Raw genomic sequence first — 17,516 nt, 5'->3', positions numbered from 1 at the left:
TTTTCTATCTCAGAAGAGTGAACTGGGAATTCCTCCCTCACTTGTAATTTAAGGCAATAAAACCCCAGATGGCTAGAGTCTTCCCCAGAGCCTCATTTTCCCTCCTCTCTCTCCTCCCCTCTTTGATTCCTTTACTGCTTTCTTTCCTGCCTCCCTCTTCTCACTTGAAATGGGGAAAAAAAAAAGATTAAGAAGTGCAGTAATTCTTCCAGAAGATGATCATGTTTTTCACTCTTCTTCCCTCCAATGAAGTTACCACTTAGTATCCAAAAATGGAAGAAATGTGAAGGAAGGAACAAAAGGAGAAAAAAGAAAATAAGACTGTTTAGGTACAGGCAAGACCTGTATTAGATGCTTTGTGACCATCCAGAATTAAAATAATAAAATTAAAGCTGTTAAAAAGCAATGGAATCCCAGCCAACTATTCTCTACCTCACAAACTAATTTTTTCCCCATTAAATGCAACAATGTATTAACACTGTCAGTTGCACAGTTTATAAATTTATAAATAGTAGATGCTGTTCCTTGCTTAACAATTGCTCTGAGTGCCTGATGGAGCCATAGGCAGGCACATTCAAGGCTCTGCAAGCCTCACTGTGATGACAACTTCAAAGCAACAACTCCTGTAGCAGGCAGACTTCTAAGATGGCTCCTGAAGATTTCTGCTTCCTGGAGTTTGTACCTTTGTGTAATCACCCCCTTTCCTTTGAGTGGGGTTGAAGTGAGTCACCCAGTGACTCACTTCTAATGAATAGAAGGATAATGGCAAATGTGATGGGATGTCACTTCTAAGATTAGGTTACAGAAGACTGTTACCTCCATCTTGCTGGCACTCTCCTGATTTCTTTCTCACTTGCATACTCCGATGAACTAGTTGTCGAGTTGTTGGCTGCTTTATAGAGAAGTTCATGTGGCAGGGAATTAGGGGCGGCCTCTGGCCAACAGCCAGCAAGGAACTGAAGCTCTCAGTCCAACATCCCACAAGGAACTGAATCCTGCCAACAACCACTGAGTAAACTTGGAAGCAGATCCTGTCCCAGTCAAGTCTTGAGATGACTAAGGTCTCAGCCAACACTTTGACTGCAGCCTTGGGAGGGAGCCTGAGCTGGAGACCTATGTAAGCCAGGCTTGGATTCTTGACCAATAGAAATTGTGAGATAATAAATGTGTGCTGTTTAAAGCTGCTAAGTTTTGGGTTAATTTGTCATACAGTTGTAGATACCTACTATGCTGTCTTGTAAGTTAACTTTTTTTTAGCTGGGTTCCTTTGGTATCTCAGTACATCTGAGTGAGTTTCATGATTTGCTTACCATAAGCCACATTTTTATACCTAGGAAATAATATTTTAATAAGATTCTTTTGGACTATGGGACTGTGGGAAAGGGAAAGCTGTGTTTCCTGTAAGCTCTGGAACATACTATTTTGTTCTCTACCCATCCTTCCTAGACCAGCTTGGTCCTCTCTTCTCAAAACCTTCTCAAACTCCTAGAACACCCGATTCTGACCTATATAATTTAGCTGTTGATTGTTGTACATTTTCTCTGTATTACTACGTATCTATCAGGCATATCTGTTATTTTATGATGTAGAGGCTATGACTTCATTTAGTTCCCTGGGCCAAGTGGGTAATCATGAGTTACTTGATTATTAGCCTTGGAAAGAATCAAATAGCTTATCTGGACTCATTATTGAGTTCATGTTCGTCTGTATACTTTTGTTTGCTTATTATTTCCTGGTCAGTTGATGATAAGCAAAGCAAGCCGAGACATCCTGTCACTGGAAGTCTCATGAAACGAACGCTCATTTCTGACATCAAATTATCACAAGAAGTCTTTGGTACAAATTTAAAGCTACATGAAATGTAATACAAGTTGTTTCTTGGACAATAGCAACTAGTAGCTAACATTTATGTTCTTTCTATCTGCCAAACATTGTTTTAAGTGTTTTTCCCATAAGAACACAGGTTTCTGAGATTCAGATTAAAAATTTAATGAATAATTAGAGTAAGGTTTAGATAGTTTTTAAACCTAAAGAACTGAAATGTAAAATCACATTTGGGGTTGAGTTATATCCAGCAATTTTTACAAAGTGATTTAAAAATATGATATCTATTAAGCTTTCTCTAGTGTCACCTTTTAGCCTTGGAGGGCACTAAGGTGGGTGTGTGATGGGTGGTGGTAGGGGACTGGGAGGTAGAGGTGGTGCAGGTGGTGGTGATGGAGGAGGAGGCGGTGGAGGATAGCTGGTGGTCGTGGCAGCTACAGTGGTGGTGGTATTGCTCTTGATTCTTTCCAAGGTTAATAGCCCAGGAACTCATGATTACTTACTAAGGGCGCAAGGACTCAAATGAAGTCGCTACTACACCCTATGAGAAAACAGTCCAGCTTGATAGAGATGCAATAAGAGAAAAAATGCATTAATATAAACCACTAACAGCTAAATTGTGCAGGTCATGTTAGGGTGTTCTAGAAGTCTGGGAAAGTGTTTGAGGAAAAGGCAGGACCGAGCTGGTCTGAGAAGGGTAGGTGGAGAAGAAATAATGAGGGTGCTTCAGTGCTGGGAAACACAGATTCCTTTCCCCAGCTAGTTCAAAAGAATGTTTTTTTGATACTTGAAGGAGGTCCTCTAAGAGGACGTGAGAAGCAATTCTCTCATCAGTAGCAGTCCCCTTGGCTTGAAGATGTGTCTGGTCCCAGGGAGGGAGGAGGCAAACACTGCAATGCTGCTATCTTTTCCTTCTCTCAGGCCAGGTTATGCCAGAGGTAGGGAGCATGGGGCTTGGAAAGGACACGGACGTGGCGCTGTGCATCTGAGGGCACAAGTGTTGCTAAGGAAGGGCACGTAACCATGCTGAAGTGGTTCTTAGAGAAGCAGAGATATTTCTCTCTTGTGTCTCCTGGGTTTAGTGGGGACACACTTTACCATGTCCACATGTTGGTTTGCAATCTTGGCAGTTCACTGGGTGAAATCTGAAACTGGTCTCTGAATGCAGAGGGCAAGGAGGCCTAAGGAAGAGGCAGACCACTCCAGATTGGTATGTGGTAGGAGTAACAAGCAAGGGAACTTACTTATGAGGCTTGTCTTGGGTGGCTACAAGACAAAGAGATCTCTCTGCCTGCCCACCAGAATCTTAACAGTTTATACAGTGGCCTTAATGGGGTTCAGTCACGTATCCAGTCCAGATGGTCTCAACAACACATTACTCTCTCAAGGCTATGTCCTTGCAACAGCTGCTAGCATGGGAATCGTAGGCAAAATGCACATTCCAAGGACAGGAGAAAGGGTAAGGAACCACCGATTGCCTGGGTGGTTGCCTAACAGCAGTTAGGTCCTCTCCATGACCTCCTCCAATACCGCTTTATTAGTTAGAATAAGAACTAAGTGCTATAACAAACGAATCCTTAAATATCAGTGATTCAACACAGTGAAAGTTTCTCACTCACTTAATAATTCAGTGTGGATGTTTCTGGTCATCAAGCAGCATTCCTCAACTTGGCAATTTGAGGACCCAGGGCCCTTCCATCTTAAGCAGCCATTCCTAGGACCATGAAAGTCTCTGCCTCCACCTGGAAGAAGGGGAAAGGGTGGGGCGGTGGGGCGGTGGAAGCATCTCCTTCTCAATTTCCTCAGCCTAGAAATGGCGTGCATTGCTTCTGTTCACTCTACAACTACATATGTGACCCCACCTAGTGCAAGAGAGGTGGGGAGATGCAGTGTGTGTGTGTGTGTGTACATTGTGTGTGTGTTAGCCCCTTTCCAGTGACAGCTCTACGTTATTGATAGGGGAGTTGAACAGATGGCTGCCTTTTCCATACCCACATACAGGTAAAAAATCGAGGTGCAGAAATGTTAAAAGGGCAAGAGGATATGATTTATCAATGGCAGAGTTAGGTGAAACTCAGCCTCTTTTCTTTCTCAGAAAACACTGGGTGGAACCTCCTCAGTTTAAAAAGAGTTGTAAAAGAGAGAACAAAGACCTGGACAGCATGGGCATCCCCTCCCCAGGCTCCTGATTTCTAAGATTTGTCTCCTTAGGCTTTGCAAGTAACTTTTTACATATTTAAACATGCTGCCTGCTGGTTGCCTGTGAAGAGAATGATTTCCTGAAAGCAGTGGATTTCAAATTTTAATGAACATCAGAATCACCTGGAATGTTTGCAAAACATACAGATCCCCAGGCCTTATCTCGGTGAGTCTGATTCAAACAGCTCTGGACTGGGCCCAGGAATCTGTGCCTATATCTGGCTCCCTGGTGATTCTGAGGCAGGTGGTCCCAGGACCACATGTGGAGAGACATTGCCTTGATCCTTGTAAGTGTTGTGTGGTTTTCCTAATAGCAGATGTTGCAGATGCTGTCACCTGCTATATTTTCTCAGCCTTCTCCATTAAACACTGCCTGCCTATTCACTGCCAGGCCCTGCATTTCTTTACTAGAGGGTTTTACCTGGCCTTTGGAGGCTGGCTGCCACCCAGGTAGTAGGCTGAAATTGCCGGAAATTAACACCATCTGTGAGCAGTTCTTACCAACACCTGATAGGAGTGGGTGTATGGCTCCCTCACCTCCGGGTTGGGGCAACTCTGGTGTGTGTTCTACCCTAGCTTCCAGAGTTCCCCACTGGTAGTAAGCTCCATGGGCCCACAGTGGCAAGTGGCTTGATAATGCACACTTTATTGGCTCACTTCCCCACCTGACTACTGGGACTTCCTTCACCCCTTAAGTAAAGTACTTGCCCTCGGGTGCCTGGGTGGCTCAGTCGGTTAAGCGACTGCCTTCAGCTCAGGTCATGATCCTGGAGTCCCGGGATCGAGTCCCACATCGGACTCCCTGCTCAGCGGGGAGTCGGCTTCTCCCTCTGACCCTTCCCCCTCTCATGTGCTCTCTCTCTCATTCTCGCTCTCTCGAATAAATAAATAAAAGTCTTAAAAAACAAAAAACTACTTGCCTTCGAATCCTTGTCTCAGCCTGTGCTTCTGGGGGAACCCAAATGAAGCCAGTTAGGGATTCATGTACACTGTGCCATATGTATCCTTTCAGGAAATCCCTCCCATGACTCTTACACACAGGTGTGAGCTGTGAGGGTGAGGGGCACATCACTGTCACGAACCTCATTGGCCAGTGTTTTAATAAGCTGAGCAAAACCAACAGGATACACTCACCACCACTTGCAGATGGTTTAGCAAGAAAAATATTGTCTTAGTTTCCAAAAGAAACAAATCCCATTCCCACTTTTCCCTGTCAGTTTTGCTCTATGTGGGAGCTTCATGCTGTCAATATTCCTCCTGGGTGAGTAGCCTGCAAAGGTTCTGAGTCTTAATGATTACCCCAAAGCAGGAATTGTGGCATAAATCTCCATGTGTGGAATACATATCACAGCTTGAGTTAAATGGACCCCAAACATATGGCATTGTTTTTTGCATTTTCTAACACATGGACAGTTTCTCACATTTTAAATCAACTGAAAATGAGAAGATTATAGGCAAATCTTCTTGGAGGATTAACCACCAGGAAATGTATTTGGTTTGCATAAATATTTGGGGTGGGATGGATGATGAGGTCAGACACCTTCTGAAGATACATTTCACACGGCGGTGTGATAGCCCAAGGAGAGACCAGGTGGATGACTCTGGAATTGCCTGCTATCTGGACTGCCTGGGCTTTAGACACTCTCCTCTGACACAGGCTGCAGCAGAGGGCGAGCCAGAGGCGTGGGGTTTCAGCTTGATGAATAGGGGTTGGACAGTCTAGTGCCTTTATTATGTGAGTGTAACTGACAGGGACCAATGACTTGTGAAGATGATCTCTCTTCCTCTGCCCTGATGTTGCCATCCGTCTGGGTGGATTATAACCTGTGCATGAGTTTATGTCACTTGCTCTGGGGCCACCAGATAAACTCATTGAAAACACTCCAGAATATGTGTGATGGGTCTATTCCCTATTGACCAGATTCCATGTAGGACTGGGATGATGGTCCCATTGTGAGTTTCAAGAATTAAAGATGATGTAAAACCAAACATGAGAATTAAACTTTCCCTCGGGGAGATCAATTCTGCTCATCTCTCAGAGGGCTGCACCAAAAGAGGCAGCGATGTGCCTGCAGGACACCAGTTCCCTGCAGGTGACGATCAATATGGAAAGGAGAAAAGCAGGCTCATTAGGCACTTCTCCCCTGAGCAGCTCACTTAGCCTTATTAGGCCTCCAAAGCCCCAACCAGCTATGCTGTCCTCATTTCTGAAATGGGCCTGCCAGAGTGCCAGGGTGCTGCCCTCCCTGCTCGCCCTGGAGCAACAATCTACCTACTGGGCCCACAGCTTGCCTCTAGCAGACCCTGGAGACCATGGTGTGGTCAGCAGCTCTGTGGGCTCAGCGTATTTTCAGGCTTGCTATGCCTGCTGTGTCTCCACTCTCCAAATGTATTAATGCATACACAGTAAAGGGTTTAGAAAGAGACTCAGACACCCCTGTGACCTGTGATAACTGCTAAGACATACACCACTGGCCTACAGTTTGGGGTGGAGTGGTGGGCTATCTACTACAGAAATCAGGCTGCTGAGTGAGAAATCACACTTCTGGGAGAGAAGAAGGGAGCCCTGCCAGTTGGTAAGAAAGTCTCCCAAACTTCATGCAGACACATGACTGATGAGCCCACCCAAACCCTAATCTGATCTCTGTATCAGGGGTTCTCCTAGCACCTTCTCTGCTCCAGGCTGTGTTGCCTGCTGGTCACTCCCTTCAAGGCTGTGCTATACATTCATAGTGGATTGAGGATCCCTATCTAGGAACCTGACGACAGGGGACCCAGTCAATTTTATTTCTCCAAAGCCTCCTTCTTCCCTCCAGGTGGTTGTGATCATAAAATAATGATTCTACAATCAAGTAGCCCTCATGGGAAGATGGGAGAGGGAAAGGGAATGCGAATGGGAAGAGAAGGGAGTGAAAGGGAAGAGGTCTCCTGAGCTGGAAACCTGTAGATTTTTCTAAGGGACAAAGAGGGTGGCTTTACGAAACAGCTGTCTCTTCAGTGGAAACTTCACACACTGATGCCAGTTTTGCGTAAAGCAACAAGCCCCTGGAGGAAGTGTGTGCGGGGTTTGGAAGCCAGGCAGCTCTGATTTCTGGCTCTAGTACTTTGCAGCTGTGTCTCTAAGCCTCGGCTCCCTCCTTCATCTGTAGAGTGGACTTAATTTATTATTTTCATCACCTCACAGAGTTGGTGCGAGAATTAAAGGAGCCTGAACAGGATAAGTAATATACAGGATAATGCAAGATACCTGTCATGATGCCCGTGACGTTCATGATGCCCGGGAAGTTGAAATTCGTTGCGGAGATGCCGAATGGGGGAGGCGCAGCTGCCTTGCACGGGGTCCATCCGCCCCTTCTCCATCCTCCCCATCTCCCACCGGCTGTCCCCCAGTCCCGCAGCGTTCCCCACTTGGGTGGCGGGGAGAGGCGGCCGAGGGCTCCCCGGCTTACCTGGCGGCCTGGGGTGTGGGATGCAGTGGCGCGCGGCCGCCTCTAGATGGAACTTTCTCACCAACACAAGGCGGCGCCGGCCGCCGCTCCCCCGGCGCCGGGCGGCCGCGGGGCTCCCTCTCGCGCGCGCGGGGGCAGGTGCGCGGTGCCTGGGCGATAACTCGGGGGAGGGCCGCTGGACTGTGCCCGTAGAGCCCGCGGGTTTCCCTCGGCTGGGGGCGGAGGGAGTCCCAAGATTCCCCCTCAGAAACCGAGGAGCCGCGCGGTGCGGGTCCTCAGGAGTTTCCCGCCCCGCATCTGCGGCTGCTAGAATGGGCTCAATACCACGACGGTCCCCGTGACCGCAGCGGGACCGTCCTATGTCCATGCTCGAGCTCCGGGGACTCGGTAGAAGGCGCCCCCCGAGACCCTCGGGAGCGAGGGTGGGGGAGACAATCGCCGGAGCTGCGGGCAGGACAAATGGCCGAAGAGCTGCGCCGCGTGAGGTAAACTTTGCAGGGGAAGCGCGCGGCTGGCGGGCTTTACTTTGAGCATCCCCGAAGAGAAAGCGTGTGGCGACACTTGCCATCGACCATGTATTCTTCACGGTGACCCTCTTCGGAGCTGTGCTCCTGAAGGAGGACCCCAGGCTCGCGGTCCTGACTCCCGGCTCCGCGTGGCCGTCGTGCGGCGCCTTCCCGCGCGGGTCCGGGCTCGCCAGGCAGTCGGAGCTGCTCAGCCGCCCCACAGCCATATTCTTCCTTCCATCCGCCCGCACTTCTTCCTACCCTTCCCGCCACTCCCCACCCCCCGAGTCTTTGAGTCCTCCCTTTTCTGTTGGGGGCGGGGCGGGTGCGGAGGGTGTGTGTGTGTGTGTGTGTGTGTGTGTGTGTGTGTGTGTGTGTGCGGAGGGTGTGTGTGTGTGTGGGTGGGTGCGGAGGGTGTGTGTGTGTGTGTGTGTGTGTGTGTGTGTGTGTGTGTGTGTGTGTTTTAATCAGAACTATTGACATTTCTGGTCCCGGCGTTGCTGCGGGCTGAAGTGATGTAGCGCGGAGGGGAATCCGTCGGCCGAGCGCCCCTCTCCCTGCCCGCGCCAGGCTGGCTCAGCGGCACCGAAATCCAGGGGTTCCCGCCCCTCGGGGTTCCTCCTCCTGCTTCCCGAGGTGACTGGCTGGCGCAAAGCGATTGGCGATCCCGGACGCGATCCCGGCCTTGGCTCCCCGCGCAGCGCGGGGTGAATGGCCGCGGGCGGAGGATCGGGAGGCGCAGGGCGCAGACCAATCGCGGCCGCCGGTGGGAGTATTTGTTATTCACATGGAAGACACTTGGCGCCGGCCGGGCCACCTCAGCCCCCTCAGCCCAGAGACCAGCCACAAGTGCGGCCGCGGTGCTTGCCTCGCGCGGCGGCGGCGGCGCCGCTGACATGGAGATGCTGGCCCCCCGCCGGCTTCCTCACCGCGCCCTCTGCGGGGAGCAGGGTAAGACGCGCCGAGCAGCAGAAAGAGGAAAAGCGGGGCAAGTGCCGAACCACTGGGAAAAAACGCCCCCACCCCCAAACTCCCCCCAAAGGTTGTGCTTGCGGAAAAAGGAGAATTCCCCCTATTTTATTCCCCTTTCCGTTTTCTTCTTTAAAACCTTTCAGTGGACAGCCAGGTGCACCGTTTCTTCTCCGATCACTTTAGTGATTTGTTTTTCCTGGGCACAAGTAAATGGCCTTGCACATCGGAGTCTGGGAGAGAACTGGCGGGCGGAGGGGACGGGAACGGGGGGCGAGGGGCTGACCGGGCATGGAGCTTGATTGGGTATCTGTTGATTTTACGTTGCAAAGAACAAGGCAGCCACCCCTCTTGTCTTCCCATGATTACATTCCAGTGAAGAGGTTCAGAAAAGAGGAAGGCTTAGCTTGGAACTCCCAAGGCTTGGAGATGTGATCCCCCAAAAGTTTAGTCGGCGAATGAGAGACTGAAGGGTGACAGGAAGGGGGCAGGAGCGCCTAGGGTGCTCTGATGGGGCGTGTGGCGGCAGGATTGTAAAGCGCTCTTCCTTGGATTGCCTGCCCTGGGTGACCTCCTGGACCTGCCCTGGCGGAATCCGGACTTGCCCCGCCGAGATGACGAGGTACCTCCGGTCTGCAGATCTAACGGGAGGGATTTCCGAAGTTAGAGGCTTCCGGGATGAGTTGGGTAACCCCTGCCTTCTTGAGAGCGGGGCTGGATGAATGTCTAACCAGGATCTAGGGAAGACGGGAGTCGCGGGAGAAGCCTGGTGATTTGGGGGTTCTCGAGAACCCCTCCATCCCTGCACCTCTGCTTTGAGTTTGGTATTCTCCGAGTTAGCCCGGCGAGGTTGGGATTTCCGCACCCCCCCTCCCCTTGTGGCTTTTGGGAAAACACGAGTTCCCTGTCCTGTTGGGGGTGGGGGAGAGAAGAAATGGTCTCAGGGATTTTGAGTTTAAAGAGCAAAGGCAGGTACGCCCGACAGCTCCTCCGAAGCACCTGCGCCCAGAGTGGCCCCAGTTTCGGGCGGACCCGCGCGGGCGTGGGCGCTCGGGGCAGCCAGGTGGGGCCGGGGCGGAGGCGCTCCCGGTCCCGCAGCTCTCGGAGGCTGGATCCCCGGGCGTGCGGGGGGACTGGGGCGGCACTGGAATACCCCAGCGGCGCGGGAAAGGCGAGAGAAACCAGGTACTTCTAAGGCCCTGGGCCCTACCCGGAGCCCGGGTTCAACAGCCGAAGGAACTGAGAAGAAAAAGAAAGATGCAGCAGGAAAGAGGGGAGCGGGGGCGGGGTGAGTGGCTGCCGGCTGAGATAGAGGTAGAGATAGAGACAGAGATAGAGAACCCTCTGAGCCGCGCGGATAGCGAGCCCATCTGCTCTGCCAAGCAGCTCGGAGATCCCTTGAGGTTCATACAGTTGGTGAAAATATAACCGAATCACCAAAAAACCGAACAAAACCCAAAGCAAACAAGAAACCCGTCTGTCTGACACGCTCCCTTGGTGCAAATGAAATGCAGAGGGGTGTGCAAGTCGTCCAACTGCGCAAGACGGCATCCCCACGCTTCCCCGAAGAATTGTTTCCCTCGTGGCCCAAATTGCAGGACCTGGGGTCAGAGTGTCTGTGCTCCCAGGATGGTAGGGGTAAAAATAGACCCACCCGCCAGCTGCAGTTACCCAAGCCCCACAGTCCCCGAAGCTAGTCCTGCTGGGGAAGGGATGCCCTATTTGCCATTTGAGCGTTCCTACAGACCTCAGGGCATGGGAGTCTCTCGGAACACCCAAGAATACGCTACCCTTTCGGCTACTATCGCAATTGAGTACAAATCCTGCCAACTGACAGAACTGGAAAACAAGGCTGGTGGTGGAGATATTGACAAGAAATATCATAAAGAGTAGAAATGCATTCTGATAATAGCTTGTATTTTGCTTGAAAGAAAAAATAAAAAGGGAAAAGAGCCACCAGCAGGTAGATCTTGGATAAACAGCTTATTGCACTTGACTGTAATTCCCATTTTCCGTTATGAAATTGTTTGTCAATAATTGCAAATGGCTACAGAAACCACTTTAGTTTACCTTGGTCACTTGCTTGTGAATAATGTCTTGAAAAATCTCTGTAGAAGACAATCAGCTGTGTGAAATTCACTGCCCAGTTCTTGAAAATATGTGGTTTTATAATTTTGAAGAGAAAAGCCTTATCCATCAGGGAAAATGAAGTAAGGTTCTTAAATGCAATTTTCCTATTTCGGAGTCAACTACAGGTTGCATCATACCTGAGATAAAGACAGCATTCTTGCTATTAACTCACGGATATAGGGAGCAGTAGCTCAGGAGAGGCTCTCTGGGAGAGGACTTAGCCAGAATAAAGAACAAGATGCTGAGAACGCAGCTCTGTACCGTCATTTAGGCTCTATTTGTTCTATTCGGTTTTTGCTGGCTAGTTCTGCCCTACCATGCTCTCTTTGCAAATTATGACTACTTGAATAATTCTAAAAACATCTAAATACAAAAGGAATAGATAAAAGGAAGAGTTGGGATTCTATAAGTGTGACAGCAAGTTAGCGTCCTGGAGAGATGTGCTCTTTTCAAACTTAGCTGAGCAGGTTAGAGCTGCTAAGGGGCTGGTTTAATTGGTATTTATGCAGCAAACAACAGGCTGACATTCACGTTGGCAACACTGTGTGCCAATTTTTGTGTAAGAATGTTCCGTTGTCTTCAGGTATGAGGCACAGTACACTGCACACACAGGAGCTCGCTCATGGTATCAGTGATGTTTTTCTTTCCGAGTTTCTTTCCTACTATCTTCCTCCTGTAGATAGAATGTCCAACATAAAGAGGACCTTGCCTTTAGTCAGGGGAGTGGAGTTGTTCTGTTTCAATGTCTTAAAAGGAAGATGCTGCACGGATTTATCTTTTACCTGGATCCATAGCAAAGACCCAGACACATTTCCATGCCTGTAAAGTAGGCTGGCTTTCAAAGGTTCAGGAAACTATTGCTGTTTTCTTGGTAGAACCTGATTGGACATCACCAGACTCACACATGTAGTTTTGTCAGGAGGGACGGTCATTCCATGTTGTTCCAGGAGAGGATGTGAACAGAGTCAGCTGAATCACATTGTTTCTATCACAAGAATGGGTTTTCTGTACCCTAAGAATTTAATTTTATTTCTTTTTCCTTTCCTTTCATCCCTCCCTCCCTCCCTTCCTCCCTCTCTCCCTCTCTCTTTCCCTCCCTCCCTTCCTTCCTCCTTCCTCCCTTCCTTCCTCCTTCCTTCCTTCCTTCCTTCCTTCCTTCCTTCCTTCCTTCCTTCCTTCCTTCCTCCTTCCTTCCTTCCTTCCTTCCTTCCTTCCTTCCTTCCTTCCTTCCTTCCTTCCTTCCTCTCTTTCCCTTCCCCCTCCCTCCCTCATTCCTTTCTTGGCTCAGAGAGATGTTTTCTTTGATTTTCATTTCTACTTGGTGCTTTGACAGGTTGTGATGAACTCACTGACTAAGGACCTTGAGCATGATGTATTCTTATCCCAGGACCTGCCTTCTGAGTGGTAGGCGTTACTGTTGGAATGATTTGAGGGACACTGCTGAGAGGCTACTGATTCATGATAACTCCTGGCTTTGACTTGTTACATTACTAGTCTTAACCACTATTAGATACATTTCTTTGGTAAAGAAATTATGGATCTCTTGGAAATTGTCTTATAAATGCAGATGTTCCAGTTGGGGGATGACACTAATGCTTCTTTAGGTTTTGATACCTGTTAATGAATTACCTCAGTCCCTGGGGAGTGCCAAGGTAATGGGAGAACCAGGTCTTAAGAGTGTGACTTGTAGGACACATCAGCACTGAGGGAGGGAAGAGATACATGTCTGGGGGAGGAAGGAGCAGGTGAGCACAAGTGGGAAGATATAGGAGAGCCCAAGAAGAGTCTGTGGAGATTATTGAGCATGTGTGTTGCCAATTTTATATTTTTCCAGGCAAGATTGTGTCTAAAGATAGAAACCTACCAGCTGTTTGTTGGCTAACTTTTCCAATGGCAATGACCCTTTGAGGTAGAAGCTTTGTGTTATATCTTGTATACAACTGAGGAAGGTTTCCTATTATCCTCTTTTCACTGCAGAAGAATATCTTATCACCACTTCCTTCAGAATAGCTCTTTGGATGCTCCAAGTGTCCATGAACTTCATTCTCCTGGTCAGATGCTGCACTTGCATTGACTTCCTCTGGGGTACTTCTTTCCAATTTTCCTTTAGTCTCCTTTGATTCCTTAGACACATGACTTGTTAGGGTCTGGCTGGCTCTGAGTATGATGGTAAAATGTTTTTTTCAGGTCTTCTAAGCACAAAACACTAGTAAAATATTTGAGTTCCAGGACTGGTTAAACTAAGAGTATCTCTGTACATTCTTAAGCACTTGGCAGGTTATAGAGTACTTTTACCTACATTATTATATCATTTGACTTCACAGTCTTGGGAGGTGACCAGAAATCATTCCTCAGTTTAGAAACAAACTACTCCCAGGTGAAGTGACTTGCCAATGCCATATGGCAAGTACTGGGGGGAGTGAGATTAGAATCAGGGACTTCTTGAACCCCAGGATACCACACTCATGTGCACATTATCTGTCGTGGTCTCCTGAACTTAAGGGGTGTGGAGTGAGGGAAAGAACATAGCAGTAGTCCTGCATTTGAATTCTGGCCCAAGATTTTGGACATATTCATATAATCTTTCTGTTTTTAGGTTCCTCATCTCCCAAATGGGGGGCGAGATACCAATCTTACAGGTGTGTTTTGTGATGGAAATGAGATCATGTGTGTGAGGCTCCAGGTGTGCTGTGGGCATTCAGCAAATGTTGGTTTCACTCCCTTTCCCTCTTCTTGTATGATACATACTATAAAAGTGGCTTCTCATTACTTTAACCGTGGTCTTTTTATGCAATAGCTATGTTATTGGGAAAAAAACTGCACAAATTGAATTCCAAATCAGATTGCATTTTAAATGCATGGGGGATTTAGCTATTTAAAGGAAACCTGTGGTGAATTCTTTTGTAATGCAAACAGTCACCATCTAATTTATCTGTTTAAGTTGAGCTCCTCATGTATCAGATTTTCTTAATATGGGGCTTGCTTGTACAGAAGAGCTTTCACAACCCTCTCACTGATGGGAAAAATTCACTCAGCTTGCAAACAAAATCAGTTATTGTGTTCAGCTGGCAAAGCCTTGCTCTGGTGTTTGAGCATAATCTCATTCCCTTATTAAATAATAGAATCTCAGAATGGGAAGCTGGAAGATACCTTAGAGATCATATGGTCCTCTCATTCATTTCACAGATGAGGAAATGGAAGCACACAGAGGTGAAGTGACATGTTCTATGTTGCCAGCCAGTGACTGTCAAACAAAGATCCCATTCCAGGCCTCTGTTGCCAGGGGAGTGCTCTGTCTGGGACCCATCCTCACTCTGGGACACCCCCCTGCCCAAGATTCTAGGGCCATGCACATATGTTGTAGCATAGGAGATTGTAGACAAATGTGATGCATTTTCCAAAAGAACCAAAAAGAGCTACAAGTGTGGGCAGTTTCAGGTGAAACTGCTAGATTTGCAATTTTGAGTTGATGACAATATTCAGCTTAACCTTTTTGTTAAAGAGCTGAATGAAATCCAGCCTAGGGATGCTGTTTGGGCTTTTTATGAGGGGAAAAAAAAAAGCACAATTCTTGGCTCATGATATTCCTCAGTGAGGATTAAGCTCTCAAGGTCCATATCATGTCTTAAAAGCACTTGCCAAGTGCTGGAGGAAGACCTGCTAACAGACCTGAAGGGCCTTCTGTGGGATGGTGGGTTTGTTCTCATTGGCATAAGGCTGGCCAGGAAACCTGGTTTGAAGCAGGGGTTTGGACAAACTGTATTTGATATCCTCAACGCTTTGAGGGATTTGGAAATTACCCTGCCCTAGAAATGCCCCCAGATTGTCTCCTCCTAATTGGTCCATTATTTTTTTTTTTAAAGGGCTAACTGTTGAAGACCTACACATTTCTGAAAGATTTCAGTCAAGGGGAAGGGCTTTCATACTCATGTGTCAGCCAGTGTCTGCAGCACTGAGCGCTTTCTGAAGGACAAGGACCCATCTTGGGGGCCTGAGGATTTTGACTATGGTACCATTCACTAGCTCAGGGCTTTGGGCCATACTCAATCTTTCTGGGCCTTCTTTTCTTATTTCTGTAAGAGCTGGTGATGGGTGTGTGAAAATTCATGTGCTACTGTGTTACATACTGGGGTCTTTGGTATAGAGAAGGTATGTAGAAAATAAAGAGAAGCAGAATTCTGGGCCCTGGCCCTTGAGGAACTGTCCTTACTGCTGGCCTTTTAGGAAACAGAGCACTCTTAGGAGGCCCCAAACTTATGTTCCAGCTGGAGGCCTCCTCCCCACCTGCCCCGGACCAGCAGGGACTTTTGGTGAAGTGCTAATGATGTATGATGTTCCTTGTACCTAAAACGGGCCAGGGCCAGGAGGGAGTGAACCCGAAGGGCTTTGAGGGTTAATGGTTAAGCCTCCTCACAGGTTGTAAAGCCCTTGTTGTGGACTCAGAAATAGTGTGAGGTATTTGCTCCCCTCCGATGCTGATTTCAGGATTGCAGACCTCACACCTCCTTGAAGAAGTCCATCAGCACAGGCGAGGTTTGTACCCATTCCCAGAGAAAGGTCCATTTGAGAGAAAAACTGTTTTATTCTAAGCCAAGCACAGAACACGAAGGAGAGCTATTTAGTTCTGTCATATGAAAAGGTCATTATTTCTTTAAAACTCATTGACTCCAAGTAGGATGAGTTTAGATTAAAGCTTACACGAATTGCATAAGAGTAAGATTAGGCAATGTAAGATTACACAATGAAACTGAATTTATATGGTCTTCCACAAACTTTGAAATTTATTTGTCCTTAAAATTTAAAAGGGAAATTAGTTTCCCTTCAGTTCAGTTGTTGAGAGTCTGATTTTTATGATGTCATATCAAATTTTGAAATAACTGCAATGTTTCAGTATTTTATAAGTAGTTCTGATTTTAATGTAATTTTTAAAAAGGATTTTATTTACTTATTTGTCAGAGAGAGAGTGTGACCAAGCACACAAGCAGGGGGAGGGGCAGGCAGAGGGAGAAGCAGGCTCCCCACTGAGCAAGGAGCCCAATGTTGGACTCGATCCCAGGACCCCAGGATCATGACCTGAGCTGAAGGCTGACTTAACTGACTGAGCCACCAAGGCGTCCCCTGATTTTAATTTTAAAGTGACAAAATTCAGTAAAAACCTCACCAATTGGGCAAATATAGAAAAAGTTGCTCTGCCTTAGTGGGAAATGAGTTACAGACTAGATTAGCAATGACAGCTCTTGTTTACTGAGCACGTACCCTGGACCAGGTGCTGTGCTGTATGTGCTGCATGGCAGTTTCCTGGTTCTGTCATTCCTTTACAAACAAGAAAACCAAGCTTTTGAGAGGTTGTGTACCATGAATTCTATGTTGCAGGGGAGGGAACTTAAGCAGAAATTCAAGTGAGCTGTCCAGTCAATAATAACCAAAATGGAACCTCTCTCATTTTCCATTTAAGTGCCTTCATCTACTAAATAAAACGAATTCCTGCCTCACTGCTGCTCATCCCCAACCTTAAAGTTCTAAAAGGACCTATGAGATGCTAAAGAAACTAAAAAATTATTACAAACAAATACTTTTATAAGAAACTCAATTTTATTAATTCCAGGACTGTACAGTGAGTGGAACTAGGTTAATGCCACATGAGCGGGGAAGGATGATTTGTAATTAACAGATGGACAGTTTTTATGTTTGTATAATTGAAAACCATTTATTCTTTTAAGTACTTAGGAGTGGCTTGGTGTAACGAAGAAAGGCTGGTCTTTGGAGAACAACAGGTGTCCTTCCCCTTCTCTTTCCTGTTAAACATTTCTCCTTCACATATCCATTTATTCTGCACTCTGTCAGAAAGGATATGCTAAGGGTCAGCCTGGCCATGTGGACTTGGTCTCAAGCTCTGAATCAGTGGTCAGAGTTAATGAGGTTTTACTGTCTTCTAACTGGTGTTCCTTGTGAAACTGTAAAACATAATCCTACATCTCTTAATGGGTGGTTGATATAATTTATGGTCCATCACTTAAATGGTTTTAGCCAGAAAGTCAAGTTGACTTTCTGAGTGTTTCCTTTTGTGGAATGCCTGGGGTCAGGCTATTGTCAACTCACAGATTTTCTGAGGGAGAAACAGCTGCTAGGAGAATTGAACATGAGGGAATGTCAGTCAAGTGGTGAGAAAAATCAGAAAAGGACTAAGTATTTGGGGGCAGAATGGAGGGAATCTAGGGCTTAGCCTGTGGCAGGAGGCAGGGAATGCTTGTCATGGGCAGAATAGAACCATCTCAGCAGACTGGGCCAATGGCTGTATTTCTGAGTGTGCGCCAGGTGTATGCTCAGAAATCCAGGGCAGTGGGCTATGATGAGCCAGCCCCCATTTCTAATTTGAAAGTGAAAAAAGTGCAGCTTTCTCTGAAGGCTTTTGGACATATGTTCAGTTATCCTCTAGGGA

The 17,516-nt window shown here is 47.4% G+C and overlaps 1 protein-coding gene across 5 annotated transcripts in view; it reads left to right on the top strand.

Annotated features, from left to right (window-relative positions):
• Positions 1 to 9,414: 9,414 nt before the first annotated feature.
• Positions 9,415 to 17,516, top strand: part of GRM8 (glutamate metabotropic receptor 8) — a 759,285-nt gene continuing 751,183 nt past the window's right edge. For 4 of the 5 annotated variants that reach the window (XR_003516452.1, XM_035723164.1, XM_027573922.1 and 1 more), the window contains exon 1: positions 9,415 to 9,569. The gene's annotated coding sequence lies outside the window, so the exon portion shown is untranslated. Of the gene's footprint in view, positions 9,570 to 10,040; positions 10,133 to 17,516 lie in introns of those variants that run through there. The other variant, XM_027573923.1, reaches the window with a different exon arrangement.

The sequence above is a fragment of the Zalophus californianus genome, chromosome 12 (genome assembly GCF_009762305.2).
Source record: "Zalophus californianus isolate mZalCal1 chromosome 12, mZalCal1.pri.v2, whole genome shotgun sequence".
Classification (NCBI taxonomy): Eukaryota; Metazoa; Chordata; class Mammalia; order Carnivora; family Otariidae; genus Zalophus; species Zalophus californianus.
This window is presented reverse-complemented; position numbering and strand designations above follow the sequence as displayed.